At 40.9% G+C, this 13,610-nt stretch overlaps 1 protein-coding gene across 6 annotated transcripts in view; it reads left to right on the top strand.

Annotated features, from left to right (window-relative positions):
- The window catches only part of lrch1 (leucine-rich repeats and calponin homology (CH) domain containing 1), a 171,411-nt gene that overhangs the window by 55,074 nt on the left and 102,727 nt on the right, over positions 1 to 13,610 (top strand). The window lies entirely within an intron of this gene.

The raw sequence follows: 13,610 nt of genomic DNA, 5'->3' as shown, positions 1-13,610 counted from the left end.
ACACTTCCTTGGAACTTTTAAGCTCATATTTACAACTGTGGCTCCAAGGTGTTTGGGAGGAGCAAGTGGGTGTGGGGGGAAGGCTTCAAATTAATTGTATTTGTAATGGCATGATTGTCTTGCTCTCAGCAAAGCGTGAATGATTTCTTGATTAAGGTGGTGAACTTTGAAAACCCTCTGGGAAGAATTGGCAAACCGGAAAGAAAGCCTTTCTGAGGGGTGGAACTTACACTTGTCCTGTGAATGAATATAGTTTGCTTTAAACTGCAGCTCAGAGCAGAGCTTTTCCTGTGTTTTGCTGTGTGAGAAATGCCGGCAACCATTAAATATTTATGAAAGTAAAGCGAGTGATTGTGTTTGTGTAGCACCTTTCATAACCTCATGATATCTTCAGAGCTGATGAAGCGTTTTTGAAATATAATCCCTGTTATAATATAAGAATGCTGCAGTCAATTTATGCAGTTAAGACCAATGAACAGGAATTTGATAATGGCCAAGTAATCTGTTTCAGTAATATTGTGCAAGAGATAAATATTGGGTAGGACAACAGAGTTCGCCTGTTAAGATAGCGCCATAGAATCTTTTTGCTCATGTGGGAGGACAGATGTGGCCTTATTTTTAATAGCCTGTATATTCAAAGTTGGGTTAGAATCCCTATTTTCAACCCGGATCAGGTGAAACGTTGCTGACTTACATTTCCAGGAGTTTTCTGACATAGAGTCATAGAGATGTACAGCATGGAAACAGACCTTTCGCTCCAACCCGTCCATGCTGACCAGATATCCCAACCAAATCTAGCCCCACCTGCCAGCACCTGCCCCATATCCCCCCAAACCCTTCCTATTCATATACCCATCCAAATGCCTCTTAAATGTTGCAATTGTACCAGCCTTCACCACTTCCTCTGGCAGCTCATTCCATACACGTACCACCCTCTGTGAAAAAGTTGCCCCGTAGGTCTCTTTTATATCTTTCCCCTCTCACCCTAAACCTATGCCCTCTAGTTCTGGACTCCCCGACCCCAGATAAATTTGTCTATTTATCCTATCCATGCCCCTCATAATTGTGTAAACCTCTATGAGGTCACCCCTCAACCTCCGACGCTCCAGGGAAAACATCCCCAGCCTATTCAGCCTCTCCCTATAGCTCAGATCTTCCAACCCTGGCAACATCCTTGTAAATCTTTTCTGAACCCTTTCAAGTTTCACAACGTCTTTCCGATAGGAAGGAGACCAGAATTGCGACATGATCCAAGGTAAGATCCTGCATAAGAAGCAGTCTAGTAAACTGTTGAGACAGAAACCACACCAAACGTTTTTGACAATGGCTGCTGTAATCCATATTTGGTCTCTTAGTTACTTTGACAGCTTATGAGAGAAGGTCAATGTACAAGATAAGTGAGGGGGTAGAATGCCAGCTGAGTGAGAAGGGCAAGGGCCAGGTAGGTGGAGGGATTGTGGTCTGGCTGGTGAGAGAAATGGGTGCTAGGTGGAGGGGAGTAGGGTAGGCTAGTGGGTGGGTGAAGGTGATAGAATAGAGCTGGATAAGGTATAGGGTGCTAGGTGGCTGAGGTGGAACAAAATTCAGATAGGCTAGAGAGTGGGTGCTTGATGGATTAGAAGGTTGGGTGTCAGGTGGGTGGGTGGTTGAGGTACAAGTGAAAGGTAAGTTGGTAGGTTTGGTGCTTGGATATCTGGTATTGGGTGGAGTGTCAGGCATATTGTTTGAGATTTGGGGTTTTTGCAATGTCCATGGGAAGGTGGTCAGTGAGAATGGGAGATTTAATTTTACAGCTTGCTTGAAGTTAGGGCAGATTTTAGTTTAACTTAACATTTCCCTGACTGACTATTAAACCAAGTAAATTGGAACCCTCCTAAATCTCTGACACTAACTCAGAGTTGGTAACTTCTTCAGGGGGCTCCAAGTACCAAATAATTGATGAATGGAAGGTTCTGCTTCCTGGGCACTTACCATGTAGTCAGTGCGATTGCATTTCTGAGAGATCCTGTTGCACATCTTTCAGGACAAGTCTGATCTCCAACCATCTTGAGACTGGAAGATCGAGTCCAAAGCTTGATACAAAGAAATACAGAGCCTCTGTAGCACTCCTTCAGTACTGTACTGGTTATGTGCAAAGGAGTATGGAGTGAAGCTTGAACCTGTATCTTTTTGACTGAGTAGCAAATGCTTCTGCTGCACGCAAGTCCAGTGTGAGATCATCCATGATTTATATTGGTCAGTTGATCTAATGGCACAGAGTTTGGTTTAAATGAAATGATAGATAGGTACAGCTGGATGCCCTCATGTCTCATAAATGTCTCCATGTGCTTTAAGAGCAGCTTTCTTCAATCAGAATGGCAATGCAGTTATTTTACCGTATTCAGCTTTAAGGTCTACAGTCCAACTTGCTTGCCTTGTTAAAGTCAATATACAGAATGCAATCAGATGAGTTTGCTTTGTCTCTCTGTGTATAAACAAATGAATGGTTCTATGAGTGTGCATGAAGAAGTTGTTCTTCATGATCTGTTTATGAAACCATGATGCGCTCATGATAAGGATGAGTGTCACAAGTCCCATTTTCCTCAGACTGGGGGAGATAAAGCTTTGAACTACTGCACAGGAAAGCAAGCTTAATAAAAAGCAACTTTGCCTAGTGTTAGATTCTTGCAAGTCTGGAGTTGGACAAGATTGCTGGTGGGGGGGGTGGGGGTGGTGAGCAGGAGGAGGTGGGGAGGGCTATATCATTGACCTGAAACTCAAAAGTGTGACTGTATGAGATGACCAAAACTATCTATTTACAAGAACCAATCCTATAAATACATAAAAATGCACACACTTGCATTGTGTTTTAGGAGTAACGTTCAGCAACCTGCTGTTCAGTGTTTCACTTAACAGTTTCAGATCTGGATTTCCAAGTTTTCCCTAGACTTTGTTGGCTTCCTTTTTAACATGATGCTCCAAAGGTGGAGTAATAATGGAGGTTTAGAATCACGAACAATACTGGTGGCTCAGTGGATGAGTTGGCAGCATGCAGTGGAGTGTTAGATTTGTCAGGCTTGCCTTTGGAATGAGTTTGCTGCTTGTGAACTTTTGATCAGTGTGGATATTGTGAATGTTTGCAAAAGAAATGGCTGTTTGCTGTGTAGCCATTGTGTTTTTAAACTTGAAATGCTGTTTTGGTATTTGTGATGTATTTTTGTCAATACTGGCACCTTGTCCAGTAGCTCTGAGTGAGGAGCCTTAGTGTTAACAACTAGCACTGAGCCATGTGTAACCTAGCCTGACTGTCAGTAATGTCTCTGACAGGGATACAATGTTAAGTGGGCAAGTTAGTTTTTAGAGTTTTCTTTTAGGTGCGGGTAGCATTTAAATATTTGGCCTCTTTATCGAAAAGCTACCAAGGTAATAAGCAGTATGTTGAAATTAACTAGCTTTCTTTTATAGTGTTCAAGGGCGTAATGTGCGTTGGCACATTTTCTGCAAAGGGTAAATGCAATAAAAGTAGTGTCTGGTCATTTCTAATTTCTTACATGATCAATTAGGGGCGGCACGATGGCACAGTGGTTAGCATTGCTGCCTCACAGTGTCGGGGTCCCAGCCTTGGATGACTGTCTGTGTGCAGTTTGCACGTTCTCCTCGTGTCTGTGTGTGGGTTTTCTCCGGGTGCTCCATTTTCCTCCCACAGTCCAAAGATGTGCAGGCCAGGTAAATTGGCTTTGCTAAATTGCCCGTAGTATTAGGTACATTAGTCAGAGGGAAATGGGTTACTCTTTGGAAGGTTGGTGTGGACTGGTTGGGCCGAAGGGCCTGTTTCCACAATGTATGTAATCTAATCCAATCTAATCTAATTATCCATGTACCCAAACTATGTTGGCAGATTTGAAATGTTTAATATATTCAATTGGTGGAGTACCAATTGGAGGTTTCTAACCCAATATATATGTTTGAATCTATTACAAAGACCTGTTATGAATTTCATATGCATGCTTTTTTTTCATGACCTGTGTGTTAAAGTAACCCTTCTCTCTATGTTCTGTGGGGGTGATTTTGAGCACTCTGACTCAGTCTCATTTTCAGGTACACTTTTGTCATTTTCTGTCCAAGCTAAGGCATTATTTGTTTTCTTAAACCATCCAAATGATTGCAGAACCAAACTCCATTGGGATAAGAGTCAAAAGTGTGGTGCTGGAAAAGCACAGCAGGTCAGGCAGCATCCGAGGAGCAGGCAAATTGACGTTTCGGGCAAAAGCCATTCATCAGGAATGAGGCTGGGAGCATTAGGGTGGAGAGATAAATGGGAGGTTGGTGGGACTGGGGGGAAGGTAGCTGAGAGTGCAATTGGTGGATGGTTGTGGGGGTAAAGGTGACAGGTCAGAGGGGATTGTGATGCAGATAGGTGGGAAGGAAGATGGACAGATGGGAAAGGTCATGAGGATGGTGCTGAGCTGGCCGGTTGGAACTGGCGTAAGGTGGGTGGAGGGGAAATGAGGAAACTGGTGAAATCCACATTGATGTCATGGGGTTGGAGGGTCCCGAGGTGGAAGATGAAGCGTTCTTCCTCCAGGTGTCAGGTGGTTAGAGAGTGGCGATGGAGGAGGCCCAGAACCTACATGTCCTCGGCAGAATGGGAGGGGGAGGTCAAGTGTTCGGCCATGGGGCGGGTGGGGTTGGTTGGTGCGAGTGTCCCGGAGATGTTCTCTGAAGCGCTCTGCGAGTAGGTGTCCATTGGGATAAGCCCCAAGGCTTTAGGAATGTCAGTAATGGCCCATTTGGTATCAGGTTCATCCCTGAGCCAAAACGTTGTGGATTCAAGTTCCATTTCAAAGGTTTGATCATGGTACTGAGGATATGCTGTACTGTTGGTAGTGTTGTCTTTTGAATGACCTTCAGTGGGCATAAAAGATCTTGTGGCAGCACTTTAAAGAAAAGCAGTGTTCTCCCAAGTATTTCTATCAACCACAGCCTAAAACACATTATCTGACCATTAACCCATTGCTGTTTGTGGGAGCTTACTGTACACAGAATTGGCTGCGTTTTCTGCATGACAACGTTGATTACACTCCAATGACAGTAAAGCTTGTTGGGTTGTTTTGAGGCTGTGAAAGGCATAGTATAAATAATGGCCTATTTTCAGGCCAGGCTAAATCATAAAAAGTGGGTGAAAACCGTTTTTGCTTATCACTTCAGAACTGACATACTATTTTCAAAATTTGTATCCACTTGTAGAGTATGTTTAGAAAATGATTTTGCCTACTTTCAGAACCAATCTGTTCTCTAATTAGTGATGAGAGGTTTGTTTAAGGCCAGGGTTAATCTAATTATAGGCACTTCATTATTGTCCATGTGATGGGCTATATCCTGATAGCTGTCATCTGGGAGGTATCGTCTTGCTTCCATCAAGTTGTAATCCTAAATGTACTAAAGCGTCTCTTGCTTAAAGGGAAGATGGTTAACCTGATGCAGTTTAACCTGATTGTTTGCATTACTGAAATGTTTCCGATCCTGCATAGACATGTAATCTACAATGCTTGCAGGCACTTCAGGGAACATTTTCCAGATGGTTAAACCTGATGTGTGGGTGGAGATTGTTTGTTCCTGATCTCTGACTAGTTAATTTTCCATTTAGAATGTCAAGAAACAATTAGAAACAGCCATTGGTTTCACAGATACAAATTTATAACGGAGATGCCAGCCATGTCATTTAGTGGGCACACAATTTCTCAGAAAAGCAGTACGCGCAGTGACAAACCCTTCCCGGGTAAGGTAATAGGCAAACTTACTTGGGGGTTATGGTTTGTTTGAAAGTTCTTTGAAAGAAGCCTATGAGGGAATTTCAGTACTGTGTAAATATGCTTTGCTTTATTTGTCTCTGCAGTTGTCCAGTAGGTTCAGTGCCAAGTGTTTTTGTCACATTGTTTTTTGGCACAGTGTGCAATATTGGCACAGTGGGTCATTCCATGGGAAATTCGCTTTGATTATGTGCTTTGGAGGAAACATCTGATCCGATTACATGAGATGCACTTTAAAACCCTCCAGTGATACAACCACAGACACTACCTGAACTTTAGCGTGGAAATGTGCCATTTTCCGCTAATGGTCAGCTAAAGTTTCACCTTCTTTACATATACTTCCTTCAACATGTCCCAGAGTGCAGTTCCAGGATGAGCAAGTTTTGAGAGTTGCCAATAAGGCTGAACTCCTCACCATTACCTCATGTTGTACCACTTCCAGCTCATTATCTCTCAAGTTAATGGTTGGAGTGCAGACACCAGTCAATCCCTTCACCAAAGACTAAGTTTTGTCCTTCTCTATTTGTGCCGCCATTCTTTAAGGTCACTGACATTTTTTTTACAATTCATTTACCCCTTGCCTTAATGGCTGAATCTCCCTAAGTTTATCCACTTCTCATTTAAGGTCTGTTTATGATCCCTTCTGATAGGTTCCCTCCCAGGCCATTGTGGGTTTGTAGTTTGCAAATGTTATGAAAATAAACTCAGATTATTAAGTTTAATCATCGCATTGAATGCTGTATTAATAATAACACAGCTCACTAATGATTTGAGCAGGAAGTGCAAACCCTGCTCCCATACTTCCCCCCCTCATCTCTGTCCAAGGCACCAAAGGATTCTTCCACATCTGACAGAAATTTACCTGTACCTCCACCAATGTCATCTACTGTATCCGTTGCAATCAATGTGGTCTCCTCTACATTGGGTAGACAGGATGCCAACTTGCAGATCACTTCAGAGAACATCTCTGGGACACCCGCACCAACCAACTTCACCGCCCTGTGGCTGAACACTTCAACTCCACCTCCCACTCCACCAAGGTCATGCAGGTCCTGGGCAGCCTCTACCGCTAAACCCTAACCATCTGATTTGCAACCAAATGGGATTAATGTAGATTTCACTAATCCTCACTTCCGCCGCCCCCCCCCCCCCAATCACAATCCCAAGCCTCCAACTCAGCACCGCCCTCTTGATCTATCCATCACCTTTCCCATCTACCTGCTCTCCTCTCTGACCTATCACCTTCTCCCCCACCTTCATCTGTCTACTGCATTGTGAGCTACCCCCGCCCCCCCCCCCCCCCCCTCCCCCCCCCCCCCCCCCCCCCCCCCCCCCCAGTCCCATTTATCTCTCAGTCGCCCGGCCCACAAGCCTCATTCCTGATGAAGACCTTATGCCCGAAACGTTGATTCTCCTGCTCCTCGGATGCTGCCTGACCTGCTGTGCTTTTCCAGCACCACACTGTTGACTCTGTTTAATGTCTCTTGTACATCTGGTATGTAGTCCTCTATGGCTCTTTCACCATCTCCTATTGAAACTGATTCTTTTCACTTAACTTCCGGATGCTATGCAGAGAAAAAAGTTTTGTGGTTCCTCTCTGTACTGTTTGCAGGAGTGCTTACCTTTGTTCGTTCGATCACCATTCTTTTGCCTACAGGTTTTTGATATGCAGTTATTGTATGTTCTGAGTCTCAAACATTGCTAGAGTATTTTCCATATTTTTCTTGATGGTGGAATGTTCCAGCTGTCTCTCTTTTCGCATGTGCAGTATTTAGCTGTATAACATTTTATACAATCTCCAATTGCCCTTGTATTTGGTAAAAGCTGTTTTTTGTGATTCATGAACTCGCTTCTCAGACTTAATTGACCGTCCTCGTGTCTGTGAATTTGACTACTTTAATAACCTTGGTTTAGAAGTTTAATATAGAAAGTAGGTGTGCCAACATTGATTTTAAAATGTGTTACATTCTCTCTCCTGAACAATTACCTCCTGTTGCTCACACTCATCTATTCTCCCTTGATTCCTTGATGTGAAGGTACATTGCCAAGTGTCACTGTAGCTGAACTTAAATGTTAGAACAATCAGCAGTTTGTGATGTTGCAGACTACTTAACTTGATGACATCAATAACTGTTGCTGAGGATTGTCAAAATATAACTGAGTATTTTCGTGTTGTTACAGTTTAACAATGTGAATCTCACTGAGCAAAACTTCGTGTCTTTTGAAAGATGCTACGAAGGAGATTGCAGTTAAATCACATGCCCTATTTATATTAGAAGGTGTGATCATTGACCAGAGGGATTCTTGAAGATCAGAAAGTGATTAACATGACCTAATTATCTATAAAAGATTGAGACATATCTGGAAATAGTAGATGGTTGAGTTTAATTTCTGCTGGGGGAAGTCTTTGAAACAATCTTGAGGGATGCAGTAAGTGGAATCTAAGCAGCTCATTCAGCAAAATGCAGTCATTTGTCAAAAAATAAACTTGAGTTTCTGCAGAGTTTGTACTTTAAGATGGAAGCAAAAGGAATTATATAGTATTGTAGCTGTGCAATGCAGAATGAGACAAATTGACTTCTTGTTATTGTGTCAGGACATTTTTTTTAGTTATATAGTTTTAGTTATATCACTTTATAGTTATATCACTTCTCTGCTTTTTTTTTGCCAAAATCCTTTATCTGTTAAATCTTGATGAGAATTTGGATATAGTTTCATAATCAATGGTCAGTGGGTCAGTCATTGTAGGAACGCTTGCTGCTTTTAATTTAAATAACTTGTGGGCAGAATGTTCAAGTTTGTATTTGAAAGGAGGCAGTGAAAATAATGAGAAACAATACAGGTCAGTTCAGATTTTGCATATGTGTAAAAAAACAACAAATGAAGATTGAGCCAGTGTCTGCTCTCCTCTTGGATGGTGTGACATTTTGCACCATCATTTTTCCCCACTAATAATGCTAACCTGTCTGAAGTCAGTGAATTTATATATACCTTGTACTGTATGAGCATGGATACAGAATTGACTAACTAATGGAAGACAGAGTTGGGATAAAAGGGTCATTTTCAGGATGACTATCTAGTGAATTCCTAGTACAGTCATCAGTGACGGAAGAGCCCAAGACATGAGTGCAACAGGCTGAAGCATTCTTAACAATCTTCAGCCAGAAGTGCTGAGCGGATGGTCTGTTTTAGACTTCTCCGGTGGTCCAACATCACAGATACCAGCCTTCAACCAATTCGATTCACTCCACGTGATATCAAGAAATGGCTGGAGGCACTGGATACTGCAAAGGCTATGGAGTCTGCACGAGCTTCAGGTGACTTTTGGTTTTTCATGCCTCACCACTTATTCTGCCCATTTAATGAACATCTTCCAGGTCTGTGGGACCTAACCGCACATACATTGACAACTATGTTCATACGTTGCAACAGTGACTACATTTTCAAAATACTCCAAAGACTGGAAAGCATTTTGATATACCCAAAGAACATGAAAAACACTTCAAATTGTAACACATGGTTAGACATGATGCTGGTTCGATCTGTTGTGGAGTGTTGTGTATTTTTAAGGATATCACTTCTCTAATGTGCCATAGTTTAGCTTATAATGCTCCAGTGTCTTGGGTCTTATTATAATAAGGTATAACATTCATGACATGGGTATAACTGGAGTATTGGACCATGGGGAGCATCACAACTGAGGATCCTATTCCACTCTGGGTTGAACTTTGTGATACCTCTCAGCCCAGGGATGCAAAGGAAAGCTTTATGATCCCTGACATTGCACAGTCTGACTCACTGTGATGATCTGATTAACTCAGTGTCTTACATAAAAGGCACAAAAGCACCTGGAGATGATTCCATGCGTCAGAGATATCAGTGGAAAGATTAAAAGGAGATTGTGGCAGCTTCTTCTTGCCACATAAAATCAATGTAATCCAATACGACACATACATAATTATGAGAAGAAATAATAAAATTGATCCAGCTACATTATTCAATTCCCTTCTCGATGCCAGGGAATATTGTTTTAACAATATAGAATATCAAGAATTGAAAGAGAAGTCAATAGGATTTGGCAAATGTTTTCAAGAGATGACTGCCGTGTCTGATATTGATTCTTTACAAGAACAGAACTGTAAGGCAGGAAACATCCATCTTGTATTATGTAAACAGGCCGCTCGCCCCAACTTGTCCATGCTGACCAGATATCCAAACCTAATCTAGTCCCGTTTGCCAGTACTTGGCCCATGTCTCTCTAAACCCTTCCCCTATTCATATACCCATCCAGATGCCTTTTAAATGTTGTAATTGTACCAGCCTCCACCACATTTTGTGGCAGCTCATTCCATACACGCACTGCCATTTGTGTGAAAAGGTGTTCCCTTTCACCCTGAATCTATACCCTCCAGTTTTTGACTGCCCCAACCCAGGAAAAAGACCTTGTCTATTTACCCTATACATACCCCTTATGATTTTATGAACCTCTATAAAGCCTCCTGTCAGCCTCCGACACTCCAGGGAAAATAGCCCCAGCCTGTTAACTTCTCCCTATAGCTCAAATCCTCCAACTCTGGCAACATCCTTGTAAATCTTTTCTGAACCCTTTCAAGTTTCACAACGTCCTTCTGATAGGAAGGAGACCAAAATTGCACGCAATATTGTGAGGGCATTTAATGCGAAACACACAACACTGATTTATTGATGTTGATGCAAAAGATTAGAGTGCTAAATTGTGATTTAAAAAGATTGCTTTAACTAAATGCTTTATTTAATTGAGAGTTAAAGCTTGGCTCCTTTAATGTTTAGTAGTGTTCAGTTTAGTTGGCTTCCCTGTAAGAGAGGTAGGGGAGGTGAAGAGGAAATGATCAAATGTACCAGAGATATAAATGGGGCTAAAGGCTGATAAGTTCCCTGGACCTGATGGGATGCATACGAAGATATGAAGACAAGTAGCTGCAGAGAAAGTACATACACTGGTAGTATTCTTTTGAGGTGTCCCTCAATTTGGGGAACAATCCCATAAGATTAGAAAACTGCTAATGTAACATGCTCATTCAAAAGGGAGAGAGACCAAGACAGGTACTACAGGCTAATTACCTCAATATCTATCATTTGGAAATGCAAGATATTATTATAAAAGATGTAATAGCAAAGCACATAGTAATGCATAATAAAATCAAGCAAAGTCAGCATGATTTCATGAAGGGGAAATCATGCCCGACAAATTTATTACAGTTCTTAGATATCATAGGATAGATAAAGGGGAACTGGTCGATGTTAATATATTTGGATTTCCAAAAAGCATTTGATAAAGAATCACACACAAAGCTACTTAATAACAAGGGGCCATTGTGCTGGCGGTAGTATATTAGCATGAATAGAGAATTGATTAACTAATAGAAGCCACAGTAGGGATAGTGGGAATGTTTTCAAGATGGATGGCAACCTTGTAACTAGTGGAGTGCCATTGGGATCAGTACTGGACCACAGTCATTTACTATATATATATATAAATGAATGTGCTATCACCAACACAAAATCAGGTGGGAAGGCAAGGAGTGAGGGCGATACTGAATATATAGAGGGATATCAAATGGTTAAGGGAGTGGGCATAATTTTGGCAGGTGGAAAACAATCTAACAAAATGTGAGGTTATGCACTTAAGCAGGAAGACTAGAGGAGATGCATATTATTTAAGTGAAGAAAGACTGCAGAAAGGTGCAGCACAAAGATATTTAGACAGATTTGTAACAAATCTTTAATTCTGCTGGCATCCACGTGTCCATTCATTTTTAAAGAGTACGGTGGCAAAATTCTAATGCTGTAATCTCAGTCATGAAAAGGAGGAATTTCAAGGTACAGTTAGGTACTATTGTGGAATGGCAGGAGTCAAATATCAAATACAATGCAATAAAATAAAACTGTAGATGCTGAAGATCTGTAACAAAAGAGGAAGTGCTGGAGAAACTCAGCAGGTCAGGTAGCATCTGTGGTGAGAAAAACGGACTGAGTACTTCAAATCCAGTGACCCTCCATCAGAACATCAATGGGTGTCCTTTGAAAATCTTAAAACTTTGAGTCATTATGTCAAAACTAAAGTCAAGAAAAACTGAAGCATGAAAGTTAAATTTAGCAGCTTTCAGTGGGAGCAGAGCCAAATGCAGTTGATGCCAGCTGAAATAATGATCTATTACGAATTTAAACAGAACAAATTGAAGTATTAAAATGCTAAAGTAAAGGAAACATTGCTCCAAAATGAATCAGCAAAGAAATTGAAATATATAGGAGCGTAGTAAGCAAGGTTTGCAAAAATGTTTTCAAAATATCCTATCTATGCTGGAGCAATTCAGATCTGGAAACATCTGTGGAAAGATAAATAAAGTTAATATTTCAAATCTGATCAACGAAGGCACTTTACTCTGCGCATTTGCCTTCACGAAATATATCAATGTATTGGTGTCTAGCTTCAAGTGCAGCAAACTTTGTTTGAACTGGTGTTCTCGATAAACTGGCAAACATTACAAACCTAAATGATCGCAAAGTTTACTGTATTATTCTATCCAATTATTATAGCTTTTCATTGATTTACCTCATTGTAAATATACTTGTTCAATCAAATGGCCACATGAAATGCCAGCAGTTGATTTAATTTTGAGTCAATTTCATGTCTAATACCACGATCTATCATAATGTCCATGTAGATGATAGAGTGAGAGAGTGGGAAGGCTCTCTGCCGGTAAGTTTTTTGTTTAAGGCAAAGTTGCATTACTGTTTAAGTGATTTATGCTGTAGATAAAATATAAAGTGATGTGTATGTACCTGCTTCTGTTACACAGTGGGTGCTTTTACATTAATTATGTGGGCCTCTTGATTATTCAGAATATTTAATAAACCCGCACAGTCCTGGCACCCGTAGGTGCTGGTTAATAGAAAGATTGGTGTACCGTATTTGTTTTAACTTATGTATGGTTTCAGTGGCAGAGGAAATGTTTTTGTATGTGTTTGTTTATAAACAATATGTCTTGAGAGGCATTTTCGCAAAATTTGGTGGGAAGAATAGGGAATGGCTTAAATAAGAGCTGATTATTTTTGGCAAGATGCAGGCAGGTGCTGTAAATTTTTAAAGGATATGTTAACAGTGGGAGATGGGATGCATTGAGAATTTTATTGCAATATTATCTTTGTTTTGTTTTAGAATACTTTCATAGTTTTAGAATGTTTTGTGTTGTCTCAGCTGCTGTGTTGAAATTATCACAACAATCAAAATATGAACAGTCTTCAGAGCAGGTTGTTGGATGTGGATTGACCTGATGTTTCTTCAGTGAAAAGGAAGATCTGAATAAAAATATTTTTCGGCTTTATATGAATGTGCATCAACTGGACAGGGAAAAGCCTTAAGCAAAAGTTGAAAAACTGCAGTACAATACAGTTATCACAGTGTGGTAGGGGGATGCTGTTATTGAGTGCCCTCTTTACTTTTTAACGTATTTGTGTGTGCTATTGTTCAGAAATTTTGAATCTGTCTTGTCAGTTGTAAATGTAATTTAGTGAAGCTTTATTCCTAATGCTATTTGGTTTAAACATTCCCCTGTGTTTTGAACTGTATTTATTTCCATTATAACTCAGAGTTCTTCAGAGAGTCTGTGTTTAATTGTTGGGCCGAATGGCCTGTTTCCACACTTGTAGGGATTTCATTCTCTTCATTAACATAATCCCACATTCCATTCTTTCTGGCTATAATCCTGCAAGTTAGACCGTTCAAATTAAGAAAGGATATACTGGCACTGGAGGGGACGCAGAGGAGGTTCACTAGTTTGA

Source organism: Chiloscyllium punctatum, chromosome 15 (assembly GCF_047496795.1).
Source record: "Chiloscyllium punctatum isolate Juve2018m chromosome 15, sChiPun1.3, whole genome shotgun sequence".
NCBI lineage: Eukaryota > Metazoa > Chordata > Chondrichthyes > Orectolobiformes > Hemiscylliidae > Chiloscyllium > Chiloscyllium punctatum.
The sequence above is the reverse complement of the archived record's forward strand: the minus strand, read 5'-3'. Positions and strand labels throughout refer to the sequence as shown.